This window comes from Euprymna scolopes, chromosome 37 (assembly GCF_053919585.1).
Source record: "Euprymna scolopes isolate OS-2025 chromosome 37, ASM5391958v1, whole genome shotgun sequence".
Lineage (NCBI taxonomy): Eukaryota > Metazoa > Mollusca > Cephalopoda > Sepiida > Sepiolidae > Euprymna > Euprymna scolopes.
This window is the reverse complement of record NC_136518.1, coordinates 31,407,479-31,427,272: the sequence shown is the minus strand read 5'-3', so window position 1 is coordinate 31,427,272 and position 19,794 is coordinate 31,407,479.

Here is a 19,794-nt window from a genome sequence, read left to right as displayed (position 1 = left end):
AAGTAGCCTTCCTGTGTCAGTTATAGTTCAACATGGTTTCTAAGAAATTACTCAACAAAATAGAAGTGAAAAAGCTGTGGAATTCTGGCACTTTGGAGTGGTTGGAGAATTCATCCTCGATTTGTGTAGAATCGAGTATGACTGATTTTTATAAATGGTTGGATGAACTAAACGATTTATTCGATCAACTGATTTTAAAATCTCCAGTGGGGGAAAGATTGAGGTTGTGCCAGGATTCAGCACAATTTGTTTCCAAAATCAGGGAGAAATTGATGAAAATTTTTAATGGCAGAAAAAATCTTGTGGACTCCTGCACACCCATATCACCTTTTCCAGTTAGACTGGATCTTGAATGTCTGAACTTTAGTGGTGCCTTATCGGCAGATAAATTCAAATTTTGAACATTTTTAAGAAGGTTCGAGTTCTGTTCCTCAAATTTAGGGAAAGCAGATAAATTACTTTTCCTAAAACCCAAATTATTAGACAAGGCTTTCAAACTAATTTCTGGGTTTGATTCTACTGATGTAAACTACGACGAGGCTTTGGCCTGTTTAAAGGATAAATTTTTAAATCCTTCATTAATCAAAAATCAAGTTTTTAAAGAAATTATTCCTTGTGGTAAATGCATTCATTCCCTAATGGAATTAAAAACATATCTTGAATGTGTCAAGTAAGACTTGACTGAATGGTACAAGTCCCTCGGAATGGATTTTTTTCTCACAGAATGTGACATCTGTAGATATTTTTGCTCACATTTTGGTTAGCAAATTCTCCAATGTAGTCCGCAGAGAAATCATGAATCGGACTAACAAATGTTTTCTGAATCTTGGCTATCTTGTCTCACAGTTTTAACATTTTAGACTTTAATGGCGGCCCCTGTGGAAATTTCTAGGCAGGAACATTACCTGCCAAAATCTTCTTCCTTCTCTTCTTCCCTTGAAGAGAAACCCAAGATGGCGGATCGTTCTAATGCCAAATTCCTTAATGCAAAGAAGGATCCAAATATGTCCAAAGCGTTTAATAGCAATGGCAGAATTAATAGAAATTGCAAGTTATGTAAATCTACTGATCACTATCGTAATTTTAAAACCTTTGAAGCTAAGTCAGAAACGGCCAGAGAGTTTAACCTGTGTAATAGGTGTTTGGATGAACACGTACAGACCAAAAGAGTTAAAGGGTTTCCTTACCCTTGCAACAATTGTGGTCTGAAAAAATATTTTTCAATTATGTGTCCAAAAGCATTTGTGGTACAGACGACATTATCAGGATCTGAGAGTTGCATTTTCAAGTCCTTACAATTTCTATGAAAGTAAAAATCAACTGAGTTAGTTCTACTGCCAGGTAGCCAGAGGTCCTTTTTTTGCAAGCTATTTTATCTCAATTGAGTACTAGAGTTAAACAATGTTCTTCAGATGTTACACTTCAATTTCTTGTTCTCTGTCAGTGGAGGAGAAATCCTTTACGACTGAGACAATTTTTATTTTTGTTCCTTTTCTCCACATTAAAAAACGACCCTGGTTTCTAACTCTGTCCCGTGGGGAGGCATTGTAAATAGGAAAAACCCCAGGAAGTTAACGTGCCTGTAAATACTCTCATTGGGACTGGTTCCTTAAATCTTTTGGAATTCGATGTGTCCCTTAAAGTGGGGTATGAAAAACCCTTTCTTTTCTCTGTCTTATTTTCAAATGATTTAAAGTTAAAATTCAAGGTAAATAATTTCGATGAAATTACTACTAATCTAACCAATAAAGGTTTCCATCTTTTTCCTGGTTATAAACAATTAAACCACTGTGATATTAATGGCTGATCCAGCGGATTAAGAATTTCCATGTGGTTGAATGCCTTGGTGGTTGTGCTTGGAAAATTTCCAAATATATCATACCCTTTGGGGAAGGACATAGATTTTTGTGCAAAAATTCTGTGAGGAGGGAGTCATCTTCCTTTGACAAGGTCGTGAATTCTCTACCTACTTGTTAGTCTTATTTAATTGACAGTATTTTTAATCCCGTTTGACGTACGAGGACACACTTTAACAATGTTTCCCTGAATCTTCGGTTGAATAAAGAAAGAAAACTTTTTCTCCTTTGATTCTTTATGGATCGATGAGAGTAGTAAGTTATCTTCTCACAATGAAGAAATGAAAAAAACTTTGAGAAGTCCATCGTACTGAAAGACAACAAGTATATAGATCTACTCTGGGATTATGATAAAACTGTCACAAGTCGATTCAAATTTTGTTATCTCTCTAAAAGTTTTGGAGAAAGTAATTCCTTAGGAAAAAAGGATTCTACAACGATTACTTTCATTATCTAAAATTATTCAATCATTTTCGATCCCTCCAGAAGATTATAATAATTATATTTGGATACCCCACGATCCTGTCTTCAATTGCTCATTGAAAAAAACGGAGAGGCACCTCTATTAACGATGCTGCTTATTCAGGGACCAATTTGACGACCCAACTCTTGGATTTTTTGTTGGATTTCCCAAAAAATGATTACATTCTACTGGGTGATATTCGCAAGGCCTTTTTGCAGATCTTCCTGAAGTCTGAGGAAGAAGAGAATAGGTTTTTTTGTTTTTCTGAAGGTAAACAACGAGTTGCGTGCCTTCAAATATAAACACAATAATCTTCAAATATAAACACAATAATCTTCAAATATAAACACAATAATCTTCAGGTTTAATGTAACCCCTTCATATTGAGCTTCGTTCTTAAATTCCATGCTGACCTTTATGTGGGTGATTTGGCTTCTCACATTATATCTAATCACTTTTACACAGACAATCTGGTCTATACCAATTCCGATTAAAATGTACTTCTTAACGTTTATAGGACTGTGCGATCCAGGTTGGAAGGAGCAGGTTTCAAACTTCAGACCTGCGATTCAAATAGTTCACAGTTGCAAAGCAAAATTGTGGAAGGCAACTCAATCTCTTCTCCTTTTCCAGCTCAGGAAAAGGTGCTGGGTTACTTATATTCTCCACTTAAAGATTCCTTCAAACTTAATCCTGTCGCAGTGGACCATCGGACCAATACCAAGCATATGTGATCCTTTAACAAGTTTCCAGCATATACAATCCTTTATAGTTATTGCTCCCTGTAACAATACAGGAAGGATTATTATCAGTCAGTTGTGAAAGAACGGGTTGTCATGGGATCAATGAATTCCCAATAATTTTCTTAACTTACGGCAAGTACATGCCAAGGAGTTGAACAGTTTACCTGAATTTGGGTTCCCTAAACGTATATTATCAGAGAACTCGCCTATAGAGTACCTTTGCTTCTGTGACGCCTTGAAACAGGCATATGGGTTTATGTTGGAATATTTTGGAACACTAATGGGGTATGATCCCACACAGTCGGACGATTCTATTTATAAACGATGCTGCTAAGAACTGACGAATCGAATTAATTCACGTTCTGCTACCAACCAATCAGAAACCAGAATTGCTTCATAAATATTAAACCTTTTCTGGAGCAATTTCACATGTTCTTTCCCGGGTTTCAACACGGTAAGAATATTTTGTTCTGTGGAACTATCTACTACAAACAAGTCACCTACCAGGACTTGTGTGTAACAGCGAACCATCTGAAGCTCAAAATGGCTTACACTTCTACAGGTTATGCGCCCAGCGTGCGTCTTTATTTCGATGGATCCAAATCAAAGTTCGAATTGTGGCAATTTAAATTTCTGGGATATCTACGAATCCAAAAGCTACACAAAGTACTAGAAACACAACCTGAAAACAGAAACGACCCCGACTTCATTGAAAAGAACGCAACTGTCTTTGCGGAATTAATACAGTGTTTAGATGACTGAAGTCTATCACTGGTAATGAGAGAAACCCTGGACGACGGCTGCAAAGCATTAAACATATTGAGAGAGCATTATTTATCGAAAGGAAAACCCAAAATTATTTCTTTATACACTGAACTGACCTCTCTAAAACGAATGGAAGCCGAAACTGTTACTGATTATATTATAAGAGCCGAGACAACTGCAAATTCTTTAAAAATGTCTGGTGACAGTCTGTTAATTTCCATGGTCCTTAAGGGATTACTGAGTTATTTCAAGCCATTTACCACCGTGATAACCCAGAAAGAAATACCCATGCCAGGAATAAAAAACGCAACTTTGCCATAAGCAGGTTTTTTCCTAAGAAAAGTACAAAAATTATGTTATAATTGTGGACGACCTAATCACAAGAGTTTCCAATGTAGATACAGGACTCAAAATGGCGACTACATTAAAAATGTAGAGAGCTCTGTTAGCGAACATACATTTTTATTTTCGTGTACATTTGATGCGTCAACAAGCAATAATAATTTTCTTGTCAATTGTGGGGCCACGGCACATGTAATTACAAAGGAATCTGATTTTATCAATTTTGATCCCAACTTTAAGCAACAAAATCATTTTGTAGAACTGGCTGACGGGAGTCGAGTCAATGATATCGTTTTGAAAAGAGGCAATGCGAAAATCTCGCTAAAGAACAATAAGGGTGAACTGTGTTTCAGTATTCAGAAGAGCGCTCTTCTGGTCCCAAAATTTAAACAAAATTTAAGCAAAATATATTTTCTATGCAGGCTGCCATGGGACAATGTGCAGATATAAACTTTGGCCCCAATAAATTGGGGCTGGTGGGCCCGGATGGAAGACTGTATTATTTGAATAGTGTAGTCCCATCAAAAACCGCCTGCCATGATCTACAGACATGGCATAAAATTCTTGGACACTGCAAATTCCTGATATCAAAAAAGTTGCCGACTGTAGTTGATGGAATGCGAATACAAACATCAAAAACCTTCAACTGCGACGTCTGTACGCAAGGGAAAATGACAAACTATCAAAACAAGATACCAGACAAAAAGGCCAAAAAAATCCTATCAATGGTGCGTTGGGACTTGAACGGTCCCGTAGAACCGATGGCCAGAGAACATTATTGATATGTGTTGAATTTCGTAGATGACCATTCAGGTTTAATAATGGTTTACTTTTTAAAGAACAAATCTGATACCCTGCTAGCAACTAAGAAATATCTAGCCGACATGGCCCCCTACGGTGAAATCAAGTGTATTCGCTCTGACAATGGTACGGAATTCACCTATAAAGACTTTGAACTTTTATTAATTAACCATCGTATCAGGCATGAAACATCAGCTCCTAGATTGCCACACCAAAACGGGACTGCTGAACGTGCGTGGCGGACACTTTTTGAAATGGCAAGATGCCTACTCATTGAATCAAAACTCCCTAAAAACCTCTGGGCGTATGCACTTATGGCGGCAGCCTATATACGCAACAGGTGTTTTAACAAAACACTATCTAAAACTCCATATGAATCTTTCTGTGGTAAAAAAAAAAAAAAAAAAAAAATTTAAGCAGAATGCATATATTTTAGTTCAACTTGCTTCACATATATAGAGAAAAAGAGTAAATTGAATATTAAAGCTGACAGAGGTATATTTCTTGGATACGATAAAAACAGTCCAGCCAATTTAATATTTTTTCCCGAAAAAAATAAAAATAAAAAGAATCTGGTGTGTAAAATTCACAGACACGTTTAATTGTAAAGACGAAAACCCGTCATATGAAGAGGATGGAATTATATTACCTCAAATAATTAGAACAAACGAAAAGAATAAAAATGACGGAGACGAGTGTCGATGATTTTTTTTTTTTTTTTTTTTTTTTTTTATTACATTTTCACCCCAAACAAGGCAAATTGCCACTTTGGTGTAGGGGGCTACTATCAGGGGCAACAACTACTGGGGTACTATGTAGGGATTTGGGCAGCAAGGTGTCGGTTCACGTTACACTTGAACTTCTGCACGTCAGTACTGTTGGGGAAGCAGGGACCTGGAATGGAATTCCAGAGTCTTGCGGTTCTGGGGAAGAAACTATTGGAGTAAAAAGATCTTTTACATCTAGGGACCTCTACAGTGTGGGGGTGGGATCTAGTAGCCTGTCGGGTTTGTCGAGGGTGCTCGCGTCGTGGGGGCACAAGTGATTGCAGTTCATCAGAGCATTCACCACTAAAATACTTGTAGAACAGGCAGAGGGATGCAACATTTCGTCGATGGGACAGAGGCTGAAGCTTAGATGCCAGTTCAGGGCCTATCAGATTTGCGACTCTCTTTTGAACCTTGTCAAGGAGCGAGAGACTAGTAGCAGATGCACCAGCCCAGATGTGGCAGCAATACTCCATACATGGGCGAATGGTGGCCTTATAGAGGTACAGGATACTTTCGGGTGTTAGTAGTTTTCTAGCACGGTAGAGAGAGCCCACCTTTCTTGCAGCGGCCCTGGCAATGCCTTCAATGTAATTGTTCCAACTCATGTTTCCTGTGAACGTTAGGCCAAGGAGTTTGAAAGATGGACTCTCAGATAAAGAGTCGTTGGCCATTGCTATTGGTGGTAGAGAGGGTTTCTTGTAATTATTGAATGAAACTAGTTTAGTCTTGGCAGCATTGAACGCGACCAACCACTTTTGTCCCCATTCCACTACAGATTGGAGGTCTTCCTCTAGTGTTTCTGCCATTTCTTTAGAAATGTGTTCATTCGTCTTCCTGTCGTGTCTGCCATAGAGTGTAGTGTCATCAGCATATATACCCATCTCAGAGGCAATGTTGTCGGGGAGGTCATTTATGAATATCAGGAACAATAGAGGTCCAAGGATAGAACCCTGGGGCACTCCCGCATTTATATCATATTGTTTAGATGTGCGACCGTCGAGGACTACCTGGATTTTTCTCTTATCTAAGAAGGATTTAATTATGTTAAGTATTCTACCAGTGATACCGTATGATCTGATTTTACTGAGGAGACCCTCATGCCATACCCTGTCAAAAGCCTTAGATATATCTAGAGCTACCGCTCTGCCTTCCCCCGCTTTGTCCAGTGATTGGTATATACGTTCAGAGATCACGGTGAGGATGTCTGCTGTGGAACGGGCTTGTCTAAATCCATATTGTTTGTCAGTCAGAAGTTTAGCATCTGTAAGATGATGGATTAGAGCGTGGTTAATTATGGTCTCAAATACGATGATGATGATGATGATGATGATAAAGTCGAGAGATATCCCAAAAAGAAATAGAAGACGACCCGATTTTTTTGTGGTCGACAATATAAAAGATTATCAAATCAACTATTGCTATTCAGTGGAAAATGCGCCAAAAAGCTTCAACGTAGCAATTGATTCAGAACATTGTGAAGAATGGAAAATTGCCATGAAAAAAGAAATAGATGCCTTAACCAAAAATGATGCCTATACGGTAGTGCCTCTCCCAAGAGATAAACATGTTATTTCATCCAGATGGGTCTTTACAAAAAAGAGTACAGCATCAGGCGTCGAACAGTACAAAGCAAGATTTGTTGCTAAGGGGTGCTCTCAGATTTACGGTAAAGAATACTTTTCTACGTTTTCGCCGACCACAAACCTAACGACAATCAGAGTTTTACTGCAAGTCGCATCACAATATGACCTAAACATCCATCAAATGGACGTAAAAAATGCTTATTTAAATGCCCCAATAGACTGTGAAATTTATATTACCCCTCCAGAGGGATATATAATGAAAAATAAAAATAGCGTGTGGCGACTTAACAAGTCATCATATGGTCTAAAGCAGAGTGCTCAGTGTTGGAACACAGTATTCCATGATTATATTACTAAACAACAATTTAGACAATGCGCTGTAGACCCCTGTTTATATACCCAACACAAAGACGATAAACTACTGATTTTGGTTTTGTGGGCTGATGATATTTTAATCGCACATCAAATTGTGACATAATGTTAACTGATGTTAAAAACAAATTAAGTAAAAGATTCAAAATGACCGATCTTGGCAAAATATCCTGGTTTCTGGGGATAGAATTTACTCAAAGCAAAGGACTTGTTACGATGACTCAATTGAGGTACATCGACAAAATACTATTAAAATTTGGAATGGGAGAGGGCAAGAAACGCTCTACACCGGTCGAAAATGATATTAATAAAAAGTATACACACGGTCTGAAATAATGAATGACACACAATATCGCGAAATTATGGGTAGTCTTATATATTTGATGACTGCAACCAGGCCCGACATATGCTATACAATAACGAAACTGTCACAGAGATTATCACGACTGACAATGAAGGACTTAAACAGAGCTAAACAAGTCCTACGTTGTTTGAAAGGAACTAAGGAGCAGAAGTTAGTATTTAGAGGGTCAGGAGGTCCCCTAAAATTGGAAGGTTTTTCGGATTCAGACTGGGCAAGCGACGAGGATCGCAAGAGTGTATCTGGATATTGTTTCAGACTCTCAGAAAATGGGCCTATTATTTCATGGAAATCTAAAAAGCAACAAATTGTATCTCTCTCTACGTGTGAAGCAGAATTTATCGCGATCATACACACGACCCAGGAAGCACTCTACCTTAAAAATATCCTGAAAACTATTTTAGAGCCAGAATTGATTACAAGCCCCGTGGTAATTCATTGTGATAATCAAGCCAGTATAGTCTTAGCACAGAGCACGGGTGATCAATCAAAGATCTAGGCATATGGATATAAAATGCCATTTCGTAGAAAACGAGAGATCTAGGCATATGGATATAAAATGCCATTTCGTAGAAAACGAGATAAAGCTACAACGTTTTTCTCAAAACTTGTTGGTGAATTCGACTGAATAAGTTTTTTTTTTCACTGCCCTGTATGTATATAGATTTCTATATATTAAAAATACAGACCAGCGAAGTTCCACTTATGAGAAGGCTATTACTTTTTTGCATAAATATCAGCGGAAAACCCTAGGGATAATGCTCAGTATATAGATTTCTATATATAAAAAATAAAAAGAAAAGAAAAATAGTCCTGGACAAGACGTTAAACTGTATCCATTTTATTTTGTATTAACACTTTAACCTACTAATACTTTTGCTTAGAAAAAAAAAAAAAAAAAAAAATCTTTGTAATTTTCCTTAGTGACGTTTGAACACAATTAAAAATGGCGTCTTTTTAAATGCTAAAATTCTAAGATCCAAATGATTTCTAATTTTTGGTATGTCTAAGAAAATATAAAAATATATATTTATTTTTGAGCAGAACAAACACAAGGGACTTCCCCATTATAAAAAATAGGGAGGATGTTGGAATATTTTGGAACACTAATGGGGTATTTATTTAAATGCTGCCCACATCAGCATTATTTGGCACAAGGCCTGGAAAGTGGGAACCCCGCAGGCTCCCCTAAAGGAGGGGCAATCCTGCAATTTTAAAAATTGCCTGAGTAACCCCGTCGGCATTCCCCGGTCGAGGCGCCTCAGGCAGCAAGCAATAAACTTGCCCCACCGGAAAGCCCGGTGGCAAGGCCTGGGAGGGTGGACCTCCTAGGTATTACCCAGGCGGTGTACCTCAGTCCAACAGGTGCTGGGCCGGTTCCCGGCCCCTCACCTGTTGGGCTGAGTGTCAAGTGACGAATCCTTGACTTGTACTACCCTGTCTCCATGCAGCCGAGGCCGCTAGGAGACCATCCCCATCAGAAAGGAATTCTAATGGGGTATGATCCCACACAGTCGGACGATTCTATTTATAAATGATGCTGCTAAGAACTGACGAATCAAATTAATTCACGTTCTGCTACCAACCAATCAGAAACCAGAATTGCTTCATAAATATTAAACCTTTTCTGGAGCAATTTCACATGTTCTTTCCCGGGTTTCGACACGGTAAGTATATTTTGTTCTGTGGAACTGTCTACTACAAACAAGTCACTTACCAGGACTTGTGTGGAACAGCGAACCATCTGAAGCTCAAAATGGCTTACACTTCTACAGTTTACTTTGTATGCAAAGCAGGGAAACCTATGTTCTTTATTATTTGCTAAGGCCAAAATGGCTCCTATTAAGGGAAAATTACTCTCCACTCTGGAACTTATGGCCATATATTTGGCCCTCAAGGTTGTTCCTCAAATTTTGGAAGCCTTGGCTCCCATTAATGTCCTTGCTTTTTATCTTGTGTCGGATTTGCAAGTGGCACTTTCATAGATCTTGAATGGCAAGGGATCAACGAAAAACATATTTGAAGAAAACAGAATATCCGATCTCCTCAAGTTTAAAGAAGAAATAAACCTTTAATCTGAAGGTCAAATACGTGCCTTCTCCAGGGAATCTAGCGGACCTGTTGACTCGAGGAATTACTGTCGTCAATTATTTCAATTCTGGATACATAGACCTGACTGGTTACATAATGAAGAAATAATATGGCCAGTATCACCGTTACCTTGTCTCAATAATACTAACAGGAAAATTGTATCCTGTATGTTCTCTAATAAAGTTAATTCAGGGGAGAACCCCTTTCCTTTAAATATAACAAGATTTTCTACTCTTTCCAAGGCTATTAACGTCTTTGAGAAAGTCATAAAATTTGGTAATATGTGACGTCACTGTAAATCTGATACATTTCTTAGAGCCAAATTATTGCTCATAAAAAAATGCAATCCGAAGCCTTCCCTGTTGAAATGAGTGATTTGATACAACCTTCGAATAAAGAAGTGCTCCCGAGGGTGTCTGCCTTTCCCCTTTTGACGTTAAATTCCCTATCCAATTGGGAAAATAAATATTATTTGACCAAGTTGATCATCAATGGTTTGCTGTCATATGGGAATCAGTACGACCTTAAGCACATTGAGGTTGACCGGATTCTGGATCCCTCAGGGGAGACAAGCGGTTAAAAAAGTTTTACGCAGTTGTGTTACATGCAGGAAAATTAATGTGTTGCCCTGCAAGGCCCCCTCAGGATCTCAGTTACCCTCTCATCGAGTAAACTTCATCCATCCATTCAAGCTAGTGGAAGTTCCAATAGCATTATTTGATGAAATACTGTATAGTTGATCAAATTGTATTGTTGATAAATAAAAAATATTGTTAATAAATTAATCTAAATTTGTGAAACAAAAATCGTTTATTAAACTTCGTATGAAATAATTGTTTTTTATACTTGAAAAGCATAAAATATAGAATACAACTTAGGTATTAGTAAAATGAATGGTTGAATCCCTGAAAATAACTTAAATATTTATCAAAATGTAAAAAATCAACCAATTGTAATGAAATTATCAGTAAAAAACCATTGATTGAGAATGTATTATTTTGTGTAAACAAACTAAAGTTGTATCATGGGTTACTAAAAAAAAAAAAGAATTGTTTTTTCATGGAAATAAGAATTTACGAAAACTGGGCAATGAAAATTTGGACAACAAAAAAAAAGGACAATGGAAAATTAGGCACCATAGGAAAATTAGGGAATTATTGAATAAATATCAATTGAAAATAGATTTAAGAATTGTTTTGTGGGGGTATCATTTTAAGTAAGGTGAAGTCCCTTTAGATTTAAAAATAAAAATTTTAAATATTGAGTTAATTTCAAAGCACAATAAATGAATTTTTCTAAGTTTAGTGAGCATTCTAAAAACACTTTATCAATTTTATTCATGAAAAATGGTAAATGGCAAGTTTTAAAGGTTAAACAGATTATGATATTAATGTTTTAGAATTAAACTCAATTTAGTATGATGTTATAATAGAGAAAAAAGATGACTTTTCGTCTTCAGCCATACAAGAAAAAAATGACAACATCCTGTAAGATTCCATTTTGTGAAAATCGCACTTTTTGTAACATATTTATGTTTTTCAAACCTGTTTTTCTTCACATTAAATACGTTGTATCAAGTTGAAATGGTTCTTAATTTTATATTTAAATATATATTAGTGGGACCTTCAGTTTCCATAGTTCAGAAAGGTCCATATCTCCATCTTTCTAAGGGTGGTCTGAGTATGCCAAATGTGAAGATTCGTCAACACATGCTTCTTCCTAGCAAATGTTCCTTTGCTCGTGAGTATCAGAGCAGATTAAAACTCCTTCTAAACCTCTGGCATCCTGCTGTTGTTCCTTGTTTGGAGTTTGTTTATATAGAAAGTGTCATATAGCACTTCCATTGGACACTCTTGGTTTCTGGCTGTTCTATATATCGGGGTCTCAGTTGGTTAATATGTTTTTTGTGGAAAAAAAAGTCTGCCCTTTTATGATGTAAACCATTCTCCCAATTCTTCTTGAGATTATGCCTTCTTCCCCAAAACTCTTCCCTGCCCGATAATTTTTGAAGAAAACTTTATCCCCGTCATTGTAAGTCTTGTATCTTACATTATCCTTGATACTTTTTTTACTTTTTCTCTTGGAATTAACCGGTTGAACACCGAACGTACCTTCCTGGCAAATATAATTTCAGCTGGGGATAATTTAGCATTTGTATTTGGTGTTATCCTATATATTGCTAAGAATTTTTGAATGTTTTTGTCTTCCGTGTCGATGTTATTATTCTTTTTTAAAGCTCGTTTAAAAGTATCAACAAATCTTTCTGCTTGTCTGTTTGATCGAGGGTGAAAAGTTGGTGTTTTAATGTGTGCAATGGCCAGTGCCTCACAGAAGTGTTTAAATTCTTGACTTGTGAACATAGTGCCATTATCACTAACAATTGTTTTTGGAACTCCGAACTAACTAAATCCCTTGTCCAGCATTTTTATTGTGTTTTCTGCTGTAGGGTGTTTGTATTTTAAAATTTCTGGCATTCTGACATACTATCTACGATTACTAGGTAATAATATCCCTTCAGAGGTCCTGCGTGATCGATATGGATGCGTGTCTAGGGTACATCTGTTTTAGGCCAAGGTTGCGTCCGTATGGGGGGAGATCTCGCAGCTAGTTTGCAACCTTTACATAATTTCACCATTTTCTCAATGTCCGGATCCATTCCAGGCCAGTATGTGAATCCTCTCATTAGGGCCTTCATTCTAGAGATTCCAGGATGTACCAATGTGGAATTCTTTTAGGATTTTCTTTTGTAATACTTGCGGTATTACCACTCTGTCTGCATAGATGAGAGTTTCATCACACATAGAAAATGGAAACACAATCCTTTTCTATTCTTTTCGTCTTGTCCCACTTGTTTTCTATCTTGTTGATATATTTATCTGTTTTCGCTGCTTTCTTTATTTCCTCAAGTGTAACAGAAAGTTCCCTAACAGTATTTAATAATATATCTGTTAGTTAATTTTCTTCTTTTAATGCTGCTATAACAGTTTCTTCAAATTCAGTTTTACTGGAATCAATCTCGACAAACCATCTGCATGTGCTATATGCTAGGTGTTTCATTTTGAAATTGTAATTGAGCAAAATAATACTCAATCTCTGTAATCTATTTGCTGTATGAGTAGGAATCCCTTTTTTTTTAACCAAAAATCGATAGTAATGGTTTATGGTCCATTTCTAAGACTAAAGATCTTCCATGAATGAATCTATGAAACTTTCTCACGGCATACACAATCGCCATGCCCTCTTTTTCGATCTGACTGTACTTTCTTTCAGCGGGTAATAAAACCCCCGAGGCGTGAGAAATGGTTTAGTAGATCCATCTTCCGTTCTGTGTAGAAGCACCGCTTCTAAACCGTATTCGGTCGCATCTGTTGCTACAATTAAATCCTTTTGGATAGTTTACAGACTCGAAATTTGATATACAGGGTACTGAGTTTTGGGAAAATCTTTGTAATCCGTGTTCAGCCAGAAATTTGGGAGTTTAAGGGGTCAAAGTTCAACGATTTTACCTTTGGGAACTCTACCAAACTCCTCCGACAATTTTGGGTCTAAACACTTGAAATGGTAGGCATAGATTCCTTGGACATGGATCTCAATTAATAACTTGATTTGACCCAAAACAATAAATGTTAAGGGGTCATCATAGGGGTCAAAGTTTAAAAAATTGACCGCTTTTTTATGCTCAACATACACATCCAAACACCCGGGCAACGCCGGGCTGAAATGCTAACCTATACTCCTATAAATTCGTTCTTCTTTTGTGTGTATTGATGTTCATGTTAAACCCCCTCTTTTGTACTTATTTGAAAAGAAAATACAATTTTTTTATATAAAGATCTAGCTAATTTGCATATTCTTTTAAATATTCATTTTAATTAATTTCCTATTAGTTTTTTCAGTTTTCTAATGGGATAATCATCTTTATTAAACTATTGGGTGTAATTATATTCATGCAAGTATTCTACATGATTTATACTTGCATAATATTTGCGTAAAAACTTTATAATAAACACAAAATTGTTTCCATATATATTTATGTATACGTATATATTTTTGTTTAACAAATTTGCTTACCAAACTCCTCCTTTTTGGTCTACAGATATGAAACTGCATATATCAAGTATTTGAATCCATGAAAACCTTTATATTTGGGTTTTAGCCCGGAAAAATCGGTGCAAAAGTGTGAAAATTAAAAAAAAATGAAATTTGCTAGGTGAAGGTCGAACGCCGGCACAACAAATGCATGAGGTTGTAGGTATTGGTTCTGCTTTAATTTTTAGCCTTGCAATAAACATGTTTTCATAGCCCAGTCATTGACGGCAGAGGCAAAAATAAATCGTGAGCTGAACGTTTTGGTTTTGATTCTCGGTAGTGGCGCATGAATCTTTTTTTTTTATTACTTTTTAAATCATTACTATATATTGCATCCAATCTATCTATCTATCTATCTATCTATATATATATATATATATATATATATATAATATATATATATATATATATATATATATATATATAAAAGTGAAAATGTCTGTCTGTCTTTTCTCTATGGTAGTTAAGGAAGACTATTATAGAGAAAGGCATGACTTTACATATTCACAATTTTTAATATATACATATGCACATAATCTAATGAACAGTACATAAGGCCCCAAGCAAAACCGGGCAGAACTGCTAGTATATCTATAAAAGTGAACGTGCCTATCTGTGTGTCTGTGTGGGTGTGTACATTTCCCTACACAATAACTCTGTCAATTTAAAGTCTACAGACTCGAAATTTGATATACAGGGTACTGAGATTTAGGAAAATATTCGTGATCGATTTTTGGCCAGAAATTTGGCTATTAAGGGGTCAAAGTTCAATGATTTGACCTTTGAGAACTCTACCAAACTCCTCCGCCAATTTTGGGTCTAAACACTTGAAATTTTAGATATAGGTTCCTTGGACATGGATTCAACTTAATAACTTGATTTGAGCCCAAAACAATAAATGTTCAAGATTCATAATAGGGGTCAAAGTTTTTTAAAAAATTGACCTTTGAGATCTCTTCCAAATTACTCAGGCAATTTCTGATCTAAACATTTGAAATTTGACATCAAGGTTAATCACAGATAGGGCAAGCTTTTTAATGGGTTTGGATCGAAAATTATTAGTTACCAATATATAAATGTATGTATATGTGTTTGCATGCCTAAAACTTTCGAAGGAAGCAACGAATTTTGTCAAGATCAGTAGCGTTTTGAAGTTCGACCTTTCAGATGACAAATATTGAAAAATTGGCTAAAAAGATTAATATCTTCACCTTCAACTGGGCACTTTTCTACAGAGGAAGTCGCTTTTTTTGCCGATATTTTTGAAATTCATTCTCTCCTTTCAATTGCCAATCATTAATTTTAACTTAAGCCACTTCCGCTTTGGCGGTGGTCGTAACACCAAAGACGCCAGGTTTTTTCCCCGTTCTTTTCCTCATTCATGGTACGGGTTCGATCCTGCTTTCCTTCTACCACTTTTTTTTTTTGCTCAACATACACATCCAAACACCCGGGCAACGCCAGGCTGAAAAGCTAGTATATCTATAAAAGTGAATGTGTCTGTGTATCTGTGAGTCTGTGTGTCTACATTTCCCTACACAATAACTCTGTCAATTTTCAGTCTACAGACTCGAAATTTGATAGACAGCGTACTGAGATTTGGGAAAATCTTTGTAATCCCTTTTCGGCCAGAAATTTAGCTGTTAAGGGGTCAAAGTTCAACGATTTGAACTTTGAGAACTCTACCAAACTCCTCCGCCTATTTTGGGTCTAAACACTTGAAATTTTAGATATAGGTTCCTTAGACAGGGATCTAATCAATAATGTGCTTCGAGCCCCAAACAATAAATGTTAAGCGGTTATAATAGGGCTCAAAGTTAAAAAAAAATGTACCGCTTTTTTTTTGCCCAACATACACATCCAAACACCCGGGCAACACCGGGCTGAAATGCTAGTAGTAAAGAAATAGCAAATAATTTTGGGTTTGAGATTAATAATGAATTAATAGTAAATAAGTTTGGAGTTGAGAAAATAGTAAAGAAATAGTAAATAATTTTGGGTTTGAGATTAATAATGAATTAATTGTAAATAAGTTTGGAGTTGAGAAAATAGTAAAGAAATAGCAAATAATTTTGGGTTTGAGATTAATAATGAATTAATTGTAAATAAGTTTGGAATTGAGAAAATAGTAAAGAAATAGCAAATAATTTTGGGTTTGAGATTAATAATGAATTAATTGTAAATAAGTTTGGAGTTGAGAAAATAGTAAAGAAATAGCAAATAATTTTGGGTTTGAGATTAATAATGAATTAATTGTAAATAAGTTTGGAGTTGAGAAAATAGTAAAGAAATAGCAAATAATTTTGGGTTTGAGATTAATAATGAATTAATTGTAAATAAGTTTGGAGTTTAGAAAATAGTAAAGAAATAGCAAATAATTTTGGGTTTGAGATTAATAATGAATTAATTGTAAATAAGTTTGGAATTGAGAAAATAGTAAAGAAATAGCAAATAATTTTGGGTTTGAGATTAATAATGAATTAATTGTAAATAAGTTTGGAATTGAGAAAATAGTAAAGAAATAGCAAATAATTTTGGGTTTTATATTTTTAGTTATTATTAATAAATAACTTTGGAGTTAAAAACAATAATAAATAAGTAGCAAATAGTTTTTGGTTTGAGATTAATAGTGCATTAATAGTCAATAAGTTTGGATTTAAGAATAATAGTAAATTAGTAGCAAATAATTTTGGGTTTCAAATTAATTAATTTATCTATTATATCTATTAAAGTAATATTGTCTGTGGGCGTACATTACTCTAACAAACTATTCTGTCAGTTTTTATCTACAGACTAGAAATTTGACAAAAGGGTTATTGAGATTTGAGAAAATCTTTTTCATCGATTTTTCGCCATAAGTTTGGCTGTCAAGGGATCAAAGTTCAACGATTTGGGCTTTGAAAACTTTATGAAAATCTTCCGCAAAGTTTTGGTCTAAACACTAGAAAATTTAAATGTAGTTTATCTGTACATGAGTACAAACTTATATATATATATATATATATATATATATATATATATATATATATATATATTATATATATATATATATATATATATATATATATATATATATAGTACTTTATAAGATATATATGGCGATTAAGCTACACTGAATATTCGGCGTTTCATCCACTCTGGGATTCGTCAGGCTTATGCTTATATATATATATATATATATATATATATATATATATATATATATATATATATATATATATATATATATATATATATATATAAATATATATATATATTAATAAGTTAATAACTTAATATGCATATATATATATATATATAGTTATATATATAGTTATATATATATATATATATATATATATATATTTGTTGCTGATATATGTATATATAGTTATATATATATATATATATATTTGTTGCTGATATATATATATATATTGATATATATCGGAAAAAATTGTGCCTACTCTCTGATGACAAAAACGATTCTTTAAATTGCTTTTTTTTTTGCTCGTTTTTATTGAAAATTTAATTCATCCTTTATTTTAATGGTGAAATGATAATTATTTATTTATTTTAAACTAACAGTAAAACTAAAATTATAGATCATCTCCAACAAGTATATTTTCATATTTGCGAGATATATAAACACATTACTAATGTTTTTACGGTAATCCGACCCCCGTCCACAAAACCCCCATAAATATAGATTTAGAAATTTAAAAAGAATCGTAATCCCAATTGTATCGGAATCGGGAATTTAGAACAGAATCACTAATTGTATCGGAATCAGAAAAATATTGGAATCAATCCATCACTAGTATATACGCATATACCATAATGCCTCGAAATACGAATGGAATAAGATACGATTTTTTTTTTAATACGACGATACATTGTATGCATATTTTCGACCTAAAATACAATGACTTTTTTTGAGATATGATTTCCAAAAAAAAAAAAACAACAACAACAAAAAAAAAACGCGCACCGTCAAAAATGTTTTTAAATGGAGTAAAAAAATACAGAAAGAAAAGCCGTCCCCTAATACACAATGCGATGTTTTGGCCTTTTCCTCCTAGCTCACCTTCGTCAGCCGCTTATCCCTGGTCCATGATGAGTTAACTACAATTATTATTCTTTATTTTTTAATTTCTCCACTCTGTTATATTAAGACTTTAATATTAAGCATTTATTAAGTTCATTCAATTCAGTTGTGTAAAATCTTGCATCGTTTTAGTTATCATATTGTGTGTGGGTGCACACGCGCGTTAGCATTGCTTTCCCCCTCCCTTCTCCTTGCATGCATCCCTTACGGTAGTACTCGCCTAGGTGACTACTTCTACTACAACTTCATTATTTTATTGTTTTTATTAACATTTATTACTCTATACCAATTTCCGTGTCATTATTATTGTATTTATATTTCTTTAGTCATTGTTCTATGTAGTTTGAGCATAATTTGAGTTTATTTTAGGTAAATTTCTTACCCTTAAAACGGATTAATTTTGTTTCTTTTAATTAAGATGGGCATAACAATTTTAAGATACGATTTTTCGAGATACGTTGGCTGTCATGGCACGAATTAAATCCATATCTCAAGGTATACATATACCGCATAATATAGATATTAGTGAACTCATCATTTATCCACTGAAGAAAAAAATAGAGCAGTGATCACTTAAGGATTGAACTCTGAAATTTCCAGACCGTCTAGTTTGCAAAATATTGTTCACTGACAAATAAATAACCCAAACTAGTAATTGACTCACCCAGTGAATTTGTATAAGGACGCTCTTTATTCCGTTGCGCCCCAGGCGCTAGTTTGACGCTCAACACGTTACTTCAACAGTTTTATCTCATCGCGAAGCACCATGGCCCTTGATAATTTAAAGCAATTAAACCACGCCAAACGAAAGACGGTGATCCGTTATCGGCCAAGTCATAAACTCCGACTAAAAATTCGAAAATATTCTAAGCCTAAAAAATATAGATTTCTTTGTGTTTCCTTGCCTGGTATAACAAAGCGAATCTCCAGGGCTAGTTGTATTCGGAAGTTATCACTCCACATTTTCCAGAAATCTCATGCATACATCCGTGATATCTTGACAGATTGTAAAAAGATCGCATTACTCTCTAATAGGACCGCCATTACTGTTAAAGACATCCGACTAGCACAGCGCATACGTGGGATTAAACCAGATTCCGCAACATCAAAACTTCTCTTCGATTTTAGTTCGTTTCAAGCAAAGAACGAGAAAACTCTGCGTCTTTTGTGAAATCAGAAATTGTATTAGACTTCCTCTAGTACGATCTTTTTACGGACTCTGCAAAAATTTTTCATATCTCCCCATAAGCATGAAGTTTTTATCTTCATGGATAAATTCGTTTTCCCTTTCAAGTGATATCTTCCTAAATTTCACTTTCCTGCATTGAGGTGCGTGATTTATCTAGTGAACATCGTCATGCACGATGGACTTGACTGTCAAATTCTAATTTGTCATTTACGCACAATACTTCGTGGAAAAAATATCACTACTGCCCTCCCTCCCCTTCCGTTACAAGTAAAACAGCAACTT